This window comes from Balaenoptera musculus, chromosome 3 (assembly GCF_009873245.2).
Source record: "Balaenoptera musculus isolate JJ_BM4_2016_0621 chromosome 3, mBalMus1.pri.v3, whole genome shotgun sequence".
Lineage (NCBI taxonomy): Eukaryota > Metazoa > Chordata > Mammalia > Artiodactyla > Balaenopteridae > Balaenoptera > Balaenoptera musculus.
In genome coordinates, this window is record NC_045787.1 from 53,108,808 (window position 1) to 53,120,423 (window position 11,616).

Genomic DNA, 11,616 nt, shown 5'->3' on the forward strand with positions numbered 1-11,616 from the left:
GTGTGTCCTCAGAGAAAGGTTTTGGGTAATGAGATGCTAGGAGATTTAGCTCAGGTAAGCTCTGTGGATATAAGTTCAACAAACAAATTTTACCAGAAGCAGGAAAATATTCATCATATTATATAAAGGGTGTTATAAAACAGATAAAACCTTTGGTCCATACATAAAGCAACAAGCAAGTCTTCTGGAGTTAAGTTGGTCCTGCAAAATTCAAGATTATAAATCATGTTTACACGAGGCTGGGCCTGAAAGAAGTTAGACTATTAAAATGTAGGCTCTATATCATAGTAACAGGCTGTGCATCTTTGGATTATGAGTCTTGGCTGCCAGTGGATACACGGGGTGAATCTAAAATGGCTCATTATCTTTGTCTACACAAACTCTTTGACAACAATTTGCAGTTTAGCTCCGTAGTTAGAGCAAATCAGGGTCATTGCTTGAATTTCCACCAGAGTGCTTAACTGTCCTTGATAACATGCCCATGGGCAAGGATTGCCAACTCAAAAACTCAGGAACAAAGCAACTAATTCCCATGAATAAAGTGGCCTTGGGGTAAACAACAGGGAGTGGTGAAGACTGTGGCAACGTGGAGAATTCAGACCCCCATCTAAAGGGGCAGCTCCTATCCCAATTCCAGCCTGGTTACTGAGAAGAGATATGAGCCCAGTGTTGTTAGATCTGACTTACAAGAAAAGCCAGAAAGCTGGGACTTTTATGTAAAAATATTCCAATTTTTCATGTACTCAACTAATTCAAAAATGTTAAAGCACCATGGATGGCAATCAGAACACATCTCTTGATTAGAGCTGACATTTGGTTCACCAGTTTGCAATGCCTGCTTCAACCTCTAATTTAGGCTAGTTGGTGTGTATTCCCTTTACATTCAGGGTGAAGGAGGCAAAAGCTTATAGGTACACCTGTATAAATCCATCACCACCACTGGGAAAGCACCTTTGTTACCTTCAGGCCTTCCTGATTCTGGGTCCTGTGGTGAGTTCAGTAGTGGCACCCAAAAGGATATGTCTATGTTCTATCCCCCCAGAACCTGTGAATGTGATCTTATTTTGAAAAAAGAAAAAGGTTTTTGCAGATGTAATTAAGTTAGGGATCTTAAGATGAGATCACTCTGAATTATCCAGGTGGGCTCTAAATCCAATGACAGTGTCCTTAAAAGAGAAGATAGGATAGATTTGAAGAAGAGAAGACAAGGTAAAAATGGAGGCAGAGATTGGAGTCATGCAGGCACAAGCCATGGAAAATCTAAAGCCACCAGAAGCTAGAAGAGGCCATGAACAGAATCTCCCCTGGAGTCCTCAGGGGGAGCACGGCCCTGCTTATACCTTCCTTTTTTACTTCTAGTCTCCAGAACTGTGAGAATAACTTTCTGCTGTTTTAAGCCACCACATTTGCAGTAGTTTGTTACCACAGCGCTAGGAAATTAATACGGGGTCAGTAACGTCATCTTCCTAAACAGGGCTTCTATAAGCATCACCCCCATCATCTGATATCCGAAGGTACCTCTGAGGATGGCTGCTCCATCAAGAATGTGTGCCAAAAGTTAAAAATCACCTCCGCCATTTAAACTCTAGATTTCATGACATCAACCCTAAAATAAGAATGCTCATATAACCCACAGAGAAAATTCAACTTCAGAGAAAAATATCATTCAGGAGAGAGGCACATTGAAAACCAGACACTGGGGCCGCTCATGGTCTATACCTCAGAAGACGGTACAGAGATGAGTGTCATCACATCTGAATTCTGACTAATGATCTGCTCTTGATTCTTTGCCTCTAAGTTAAACATGAGAGCTATAACCAAGACATTTTGATGGATCTGAAGACTACTGAGGCAATAGTCATTTTCTAAATTCTAGATACTTAACTAAATGTGAGTTTAAAAACCAAATCTGACATAGAAAATTACCCAAGGGAAAAAAATTAAAAAGACATCCATTAGAGGCCACTGAGCATTGGGATTATTCAACCCATTTATCACCCTTTCTTAAGTAAGCAAGCACTTGGAATCCCCTATACTGTTCCCAACGTGGTTTCCCCTAAAGCCCACTAGAGCATCAGGTATATTTTATTTTTTCATAGTGTTTCTTTCTATCCAGAAGGAGAAAGGGCAAGGCTGTCAGACAGGTACATGTGTCATATTTCCGGAATCCATATCTTCCCAAACGCCTGATTTATGATGTACTTTCATACAAACCATGTGGAGCAAGAAGCCACTTCTCCCTTAGATTTCTATAGTCCTTTGTACCTTTTTAAAGGCTTTGTTTTGTTCATTCACTCCACATCTTTTGTGCATTTCCATTCACTAGTCAGTGGGCTAGACCTTCTCTCAGGGAGTTTACCATCTAATAGGAGTGACAGGCATGGAACAAATCATCACAGAACAGGAGGTGAGGATCATGATAGAGACGTGCACACAGGGCTATGGAAGCAAAGAAGAAAGAGTGTCGACCGATCTGGAGGTAGTTTCTTAGAGGAGATTCCCCTGGAGCTGGGTCTTGGAGCATCATTAAACGTGAAAGAGTCAGAGCGTCATGTACAAAGATATAGAGACACAAGAGGGAGTGGGCACGTGGCCTATTCAAGGACAGGTGGGAGATTTGAGCTGGCTTCAGAGGCTGGTGCTGGGAGTGGGGAGGGGAAGTGAGTGGCTCTCCTCCTCCTGGTGGTTTTGGCATCCACCTCCTCCACCTCATTCCTGACTTGGATGAGACCGTCATGATTCCCTGCCTGCCCCTCCATGTGAGCCCCACCAAGCCTCAAGTCTTACTCTTCACAGAGCCATCAGAGTGATCTTTATAAAACGCTAGTCAGATCGTATGACTCAGCTGGATAATATGATTGAAAACTCACCAGGCCATTCCTAGTGCCTCTAGGATCTGGCCCTACCTACTCCTAAGGGCTTGTATTAGTTTTCAGGACTCCTATAACAAAGTACCACAAAGTGAGAGCCTTAAACAACAGAAGTTTATTGTCTCACAGTTCTGGAGGCTAGAAGTCTAAGAGATCAAGGTATCTCCAGAGGTGGTTTCCTCTGAGGCCCTAAAGGAAGGGATCTGTTCCAGGCCTGCTCCTTAGCTTGTAGATGGCCATCTTCTCCCTGTGTCCTAATCTCTTCTTATAAGGATACCAGTCCTATTGGATTAGGGCCCACCCTAATGACCTCATTGAATTTAATCACCTCTTTAATGACCCTAACTCCAAATACAGTTACATTCTTAGGTACTGAAGATTAAGATTTCAATATATGAATTTTTAGGGGAACACAATTCAACCCAAAACAGGGCTCATCTCCTATCATTGCCCCCACTCACCCCACACCATATGTCATACCTTTAGGCTATTTTCTCTGCTTGAAATGTCTTCACTACACTTGGTAGAAAGGCAGTAGAGTGTAATGGTTGACAGCACTGACTCCGGAACAAAAATCTGGTTTTGAATCCCAGCTCTGCCATTCATTTATTGTGTGACTTTGAACTCAAATTGTGAAGGTTAAGCGATAAGTTTTCTCATTTGTACAATAGGGACCATGCCTCTTACCCAAAAAGATTAAAATTAATCAATATGTGCAAAGCACCTAAAACAGTGCCTAGGATGCAGTAAATGCTGATTAAGAGTCAGCTATTGTACTTACTGTGCCCTGGTGAACTATTCATCGTGGAAGGCTTGGGTCAAACATCATGTCTTCTGAGAAGCCTCCTCTGACCTCACATTCTGCTTCATGTTCCCACAGGACCATGTACCAATTAATACTTATATGTTTGATTATTGGTTGCCTTTCCCACTAGTCTGTGACCCCTTAAGGCCAGAGACCTCTCTTCTTAGAGATCAAAAGCTCAGTCTCTGGAGTCAGACTGGACTCCCACCCCAGCACCAACAATTACTAGTTGTGTGTCCTTCAGCAATTTTATCTAAACTCTGTAATCCTAGGCTTGCTTATCTGTAGAATGGATATAACAGTACTACCTACTATTGTAATAGGTATTGTGAGGATTAAATTGTATTAGACACATAAAGGATACATCTGCTACAGAGTAAGGAGTAATGATTATTAGCTATTATCTATTTTTATAAGCTTTGTGTACTCAGCATCTAGCACTTGCTGAGTACTTATTAGGTGTGCAATGATGTTTAGTTTGAATGTGATTGAAAAGACTTGAGTAGAATTAAAACAGATTGAAGCCAGATTGGTCAGGCCTAGAAGCGGTCTGAGAAAAAAATGATGAGGATGTGAACCAAGGCAGTAGAGGCAAGAATAGAGAGATAGGAGAAAAGTGTAGTGAAATTTACAAGCTTGAATGTACTATTGGTTGATGGTACTGTTGGTTGTACTATTGGAAAATGAAAGACAGGAGACTCAAACATGATTCCAGTGATCCTGATGACTGGATGGATCCTGATGACTGAATGCCGTTGCCCCAAGACAAGAAACATGGGAGAGGAAACAGATCCATACCGAAAGATAAATAACTCAGTTTCAGTTGTCTTGAGTTTGAGATGCCAGTGAGATACAAAGTGTCAGTGTCCATTGAGGGTAAAGGTTTCGATGTGGAAGGCAAGGCCAAGCTGTGGTAGGGAGATTTGTGTTGGTGCCAGAGGACAATTGAAGGACAGCCCTCAGATAAAGACCCAAGGACAAGAAGTACAGTGAAACCCTTGGCTTCATTCTCTTTTCATCATACCTGTTGGTCCCATCTCCAGTGAGAGCCTAGAACCTCTCTTCATTCTGAGTCTAGGGTCCTGCACCACACCACAGCCCACACAGGCGTGAAAATCTCATTTCTGTCCATATCTTCACCTCTTACTCCTCCTTCCTGTAATAGGTTTTCTGTGGCTTCCAAGAACCGAATCTCTGCCAAAATATTAACCCAGGAAATACAAGAGACACAAGGCCTACAGTTCACTACTGGGATAATAGTGACCTTACCCGTGTACATTAGAAAACTTAAAATAAGTTTCTTAGATGTCTGAATCTAGTCTCTTTTTAAGAGACATCTTCTAAAAGCCACTATCTCTAATCCTCCGGCTTTAGGGAAACATGTGAACAGAGGACTTTACGATGGGAAGAGTCGAGAGGTGAACAAGGGGGCCAAACCAAAATACTTTTGGTTTTACTTTAATACAAAAACAGATAAAATTCCATGGACAAAAGCTAAGTAGGGAAAACATGAGCAGATTCAAGGGATTTTCTTTAAACCTTCTGTCCACAGTCTGTCCCAATCTGACTTCTCCTCGTCGGAGGATTTTCCCTCAGTCCACGTCTCCCACATCATCTCCTTTCACAAAAGGCGAGGAGAAGTTGATGCCCTCCAATATCTTTTTTTTAAATTAATATTCTGTGATTGTCTTGTTACAAATGCAGTATATACTCATCAGAAAACACAGCAAAAAAGGAAAAAAATATATATATATATAACAATTCTTAACATCAGTAATCCTGCACATCCAGAGATAACTGATGTAAACACTTTGGTGAATAGCCTCTGTATTCTATATAGCTATAGACAGAGATATAGACTCTAGATCTAGATCTAGCTAATAGATTATAGCTATAGATATGTTTATAAGTACAGACATAGCTCTGTGCACATTGCTATCTGTCTGTTGGTAGCACTACCACATACAACTGTAGAGGATGTTCAGGCTGATGGCACTTTATTGGGTGGAGGGGCATATTTTGATTCATAATCTGCCTCTTTCATTTAACACACAGCTCGTTTAATCCCAAATCCTTTCCCTCCTAAAGCTTCATATTGGGTTGTTCTACACTCGTCCAAGTCTAGCTTCGCTCTCTCCAGCTATAATTTTTTCAGCTGTAGCCTTTCCTGTGAGCCCAGCTCCTCTGTGGGTAACCAGGTCCAGGGAGTCTTCAGATTTTCCTACCACAAAGAACTGGATGCTCATGTTCTGTCTTGGCTGAAGTGACTTGGCCTGAGAATTTCAAATCAAATGTATTCAACTAGCAGCTACAGTTTCTTTTTATTCCCTCAGACTCAGGCGTGACCCTTGAACACGTTTCCCAATGGCAAAGATTCTTTCTAAAATTGGGGCTGATGGAGTCTTAGATATAATGACAAAAATAATCATTCTAAATTGTAGATAACACTTTCTGTTATCTGCAAAGCTAAGGGCTTCATAATTAACCCTTGGAACCACTCTTTAAGTAGATACTGTTATTGTCCCCAGTTTACAAATGAGAAAACCAAGATTTAAAGAAGTATCTTATCTAAAGTTTGATTCAAACTCAGGATTACCTGTCTCCTTAGCCTGGATCATGCTACACTGCTTCTATCTGTGAGAGTTTCTCACAAAATATTTAGCAAAAATCCAGGGCATGGATTCTAGGTATTAAAGTCCTCTTTCTCAAGGTTTCAGTTCTTTCTGGATGAGGAAGAGCTATATCAGCAGATTTGCAGGAGGATCTTAGTCAAGGGAGGTAGGTCATCTCCCAGGGATGCCTCAATGGTTTAGAAGGATGATGTAGCTTGATAAAAGTTTAAACTGAATAGATTCTATGTATCTGATGACTGGGGGAATCCTCTACAGAGTGCTGAAGGCCAGGCTCAGCAAGGGTCAGGCTGGGGCTTTACCTAAAAACTTATTTGACTTGGAGTGCTGTTTCTCCAAAGAACATTCCTCTAGGGAAGACTTAGTAATTACACTGCACAACTCCTGACCAGGCCCATTTATAAATATAGTTTACTACTGTTGAAATCGATTGATTTGGCATGAAGGACTTCCTAGGGATAGGTTTCTCCTGTTGAGGATCTTCTGAAGTTCCTTTTTTACTAACTTCCATGAGTGCTTTTCCTTCCCTTTCCTATCAACTTACTGTTGACAGAGCTGAAACTGGTCCTGATGTTCCCATGTGTGGGTAAAAGTGGACCTTGCTCTCTTAAGTCCTGGTTTGATAATGACTAACAGGAAACAAACCAAAAAATTAAATAAAAAGTATAAATCTTGGGTAGGTTAGCAATGAAGTATCCAAACTAGAATCTGGAATAGCGTATTTGAGAACTTAGCGTATTTGTATCTCATCATAGACTTTCTTATCACTTGCCTCCTAATTTGATGATAATAAGTATGAAGAGCCTAGATATAGTTGTGAGATCCAATAATGAAAATAATGTTGGGACATAGTTCTTTAAGCAGTGGTCTTAGAGATGTTGCAGAAGCATAGATTGTAGCTGACACTTGGAAAATGTATTTCTCCTCAACTATCCTCCAATGAAAGCTGCTCCAGCAGCGCAGAGGGATCACCTTTGTTCAGGGAGGGACACCTCTTCTACTGCAGCTGAAGGTAAGGAGGTGGGGGTAGTGAGGAGGTAGATAGTTCATAAAAAGGAGTCCTTGGGTTTTAGGGCTGTCGTACATGATGGTTTTAATTTTTCCTATGAAACAAGGAGACAGAAGAGAAAGGGAAGATAGCTGGAAGAGAGTAGTGAAATTCTGGTCCTAGTGGAGATGGAAAGAGGGCTCGGAGAAGGGAAATTTTTTTAAAGGATACAGAGGACAGCAAGGAGCAGTGAGTTTGGAGACCCTGTATGTATAGGGGCAGCAATAAGCAGTTGAGTGACAGATAAGAATAGGAGATAGCAGATAATTTTGTTGATCCAGTTTTGGGGATGGGGCAGACACATACAGCAGAAAGTGGTGAAAGTGATGCGTTTTTGTGTCTGGTTTGGATTTGGAAGGAAGCAAAGCCACATGTGGGGATAATCAATGGAGAGAGAAAGGACTATTGAAGAACTGGTGTGTTGAAAGTAAGGGGATGAGATTGAATAGTAAGCAAAAAGGGAATATGGGAGGAAGAGAGCAGAAATGTTAGAAGTTGGTTCATGATTGATAAGTTTGAGCTTAAGGAGAGTTCTAGGTGGTAAGATCCAGGGTATATCTGTCAATGGGAATAGGTGGCTGAGATGGAAAGAACATGAAGTGTTAAGGACACAAGACTCTCAAGGCCAGTTTGTGGAAAGAGTGGACCAGCAACATTTGAAGACATCTATGACGATGGCCATGCTTTTTTTTTTCCCCTAGTAATAGTGTATCACTATTTTCTTGTATGCCTTCCTGTTATAGGCTGCTTCTAACACTTGTGAAACAGGAAAACAACAAAATAGGTAGAGAGCCAGTGAGAAGGACAAAATATAAGTCATCATTGGATATAAGAAGTGGCCTACACCATCACCTTGATACCAAAACCAAACAAAGATGTCACAAAGAAAGAAAACTACAGGCCAATATCACTGATGAACACTGATGCAAAAATCCTCAACAAAATACTAGCAAAGAGAATCCAACAGCACATTAAAAGGATCATACACCATGATCAAGTGGTGTTTATCCCAGGAATGCAAGGATTCTTCCGTATACACAAATCAATCAATGTGATACACCATATTAACAAATTGAAGGAGAAAAACCATATGATCAGCTCAATAGATGCAGAAAAAGCTTTCGACAAAATTCAACACCCATTTATGATAAAAACCCTACAGAAAGTAGGCATAGAGGGAACTTACCTCAACATAATAAAGGCCATATATGACAAACCAACAGCCAACATCGTTCTCAGTGGTGCAAAACTGAAACCATTTCCACTAAGATCAGGAACAAGACAAGGTTGCCCACTGTCACCACTATTATTCACCATAGTTTTGGAAGTCCTAGCCACAGCAATCAGAGAAGAAAAAGAAATAAAAGGAATCCAAATCAGAAAAGTAAAGCTATCAGTGTTTGCAGATGACATGATACTATACGTAGAGAATCCTAAAGACTCTACCAGAAAACTACTTGAGTTAATCAATGAATTTGGTAAAGTTGCAGGATACAAAATTAATGCACAGAAATCTCTCGCATTCCTATACACTAATGATGAAAAATCTGAAAGAGAAATTAAGGAAACACTCCCATTTACCATTGCAACAGAAAGAAAAAAATACCTAGGATAAACCTACCTAGGGAGACAAAAGACCTGTACGCAGAAAACTATAAGACACTGATGAAAGAAATTAAAGATGATACAAACAAATGGAGAGACATGCCATGTTCTTGGATTGGAAGAATCAACATTGTGAAAATGACTCTACTATCCAAAGCAATCTACAGATTCAGTGCAATCCCTATCAAACTACCAATGGCATTTTTCACAGAACCAGAACAAAAAAATTCACAATTTGTATGGAAACACAAAAGACCCCGAATAGCCAAAGCAATCTTGAGAAAGAAACACGGAGCTGGAGGAATCAGGCTCCCTGACTTCAGACTATACTACAAAGTTATAGTAATCAAGAGAGTATGGTACTGGCACAAAAACAGAAATATAGATCAATGGAACAGGATAGAAAGCCCAGAGTTAAACCCATGCACATATGGTCACTTTATTTTTGACAAAGGAGGCAAGAATATACAGTGGAGAAAAGACAGCCCCTTCAATAAGTGGTGTTGGGAAAACTGGACAGCTACATGTAAAAGAATGAAATTAGAACATTCCCTAACACCATACACAAAATTAAACTCAAAATGGATTAAAGACCTAAGTGTAAGGCCAGACACTATCAAACTCTTAGAGGAAAACATAGGCAGAACACTCTATGACAGAAATCACAGCAAGATTCTTTTTGACCCACCTCCTAGAGAAATGGAAATAAAAACAAAAATAAACACATGAGACCTAATAAAACTTCAAAGCTTTTGCACCACAAAGGAAACCATAAACAAGACAAAAAGACAACCCTCAGAATGGGAGACAATATTTGCAAATGAAGCAACTGACAAAGGATTAACCTCCAAAATTTACCAGCAGCTCAGTCAGCTCAATATCAAAAAAACAAACAACCCAGTCCAAAAATGGGCAGAAGACCTAAATAGACATATCTCCAAAGAAGATATACAGATTGCCAACAAACACATGAAAGGATGCTCAACATCACTAATCATTAGAGAAATGCAAATCAAAACTACAATGAGGTATCACCTCACACCAGTCAGAATGGCCATCATCAAAAAATCTACAAACAATAAATGCTAGAGAGGGTGTGGAGAAAAGGGAACCCTCTTGCACTGTTGGTGGGAAAGTAAATTGATACAGCCACTATGAAGAACAATATGGAGGTTCCTTAAAAAACTAACAATAGAACTACCATACGACCCAGCAATCCCACTCCTGGGCATATACCCTGAGAAAACCATAATTCAAAAAGAGTCATGTACCACAGTGTTCATCGCAGCTCTATTTACAATAGCCAGGACATGGGAGCAACCTAAGTGTCCATCGACAGATGAATGGATAAAGAAGATGTGGCACATATACACAATGGAATATTACTCAGCCATAAAAAGAAACAAAATTGAGTTATTTGTAGTGAGGTGGATGGACCTAGAGTCTGTCATACAGAGTGAAGTAAGTCAGAAAGAGAAAAACAAATACTGTATACTAACACATATTTATGGAATCTAAAAAAAAAAAAAATGGTTATGAAGAGCCTAGAGGCAGGACAGGAATAAAGACAGACGTAGAGAATGGACTTGAGGACACGGGGAAGGGGAAGGGGAAGCTGGGATGAAGTGAGAGAGTGGCATGGACTTATATATATTACCAAATATAAAATAGATAGCTAGTGGGAAGCAGCCGCATAGCATAGGGATATCAGCTCGGTGCTCTGTGACCACCTAGAGGGGTGGGATAGGGAGGGAGACGCAAGAGGGAGGGGATATGGGGATACATGTATATGTATAGCTGATTCACTTTGTTATACAGCAGAAACTGATACACCATTGTAAAGCAATTATTTTCCAATAAAGATGTTAAATAAATAAAAGAAAAAGAAAAAACAGAAGTGGCCTAAATGATGGGGATTACCTAGTTCAGGGACCTTAATCACTTCCTCATGTTACGGGGCTGTGTACGTTTCTTAGTTGCTCTCCTCGACTGTTGGTTCCTTGGAAGGAGGTCTGTGGCTCATCATCTGAGCACCCTCTTCCAGTTCTGAGCATATAAAGCCGTTCTTCAAAAAAAGTTCATTGAGTTAATAGCTTGCCAGTGGTTCTGATAAATCTTTAGATGTCTGTACATGGCTTTTACAAATGCTTATATTAATGCTCAAATATTCACATAATGCTTTCTGTATGTGTAGCTTCTGCCCACTTGCATAAGTTGGGAGATTCAGCGTGACCACAGGAGTAGGTCTAGACACCGCTGAGGAAAGGGGAAGTTCCCAGAGGACAGGGGCAAGTTCTCCTAAAGCTTCTAGACTCCCAGCCTCTAGTACAGGCCCCTGTGCTTAATAAATGCCAAAGAATCCCAGATTAGAATGATGATGCCCCACCTTCTAAGGAATCTACTTCTAACTAGACACTGAGAGGCAACAAGTGTCAGTATTACCAGAAGCACAAGCCCGTCTGACCACCCACAGACTTAGGTTCATAAAATGCTTTTTGATCTTCAGATTAACGTACCACATATATTTTTTATATAAACTTATTTATTTTATTTTATTTATTTATTTTTGGCTGCACTGGGTCTTCGTTGCTGCGCATGGTCTTTCTCTAGTTGCGGCGAGTAGGGGTTACTCTTCATTGCAGGTGCGAGTGCTTCTCA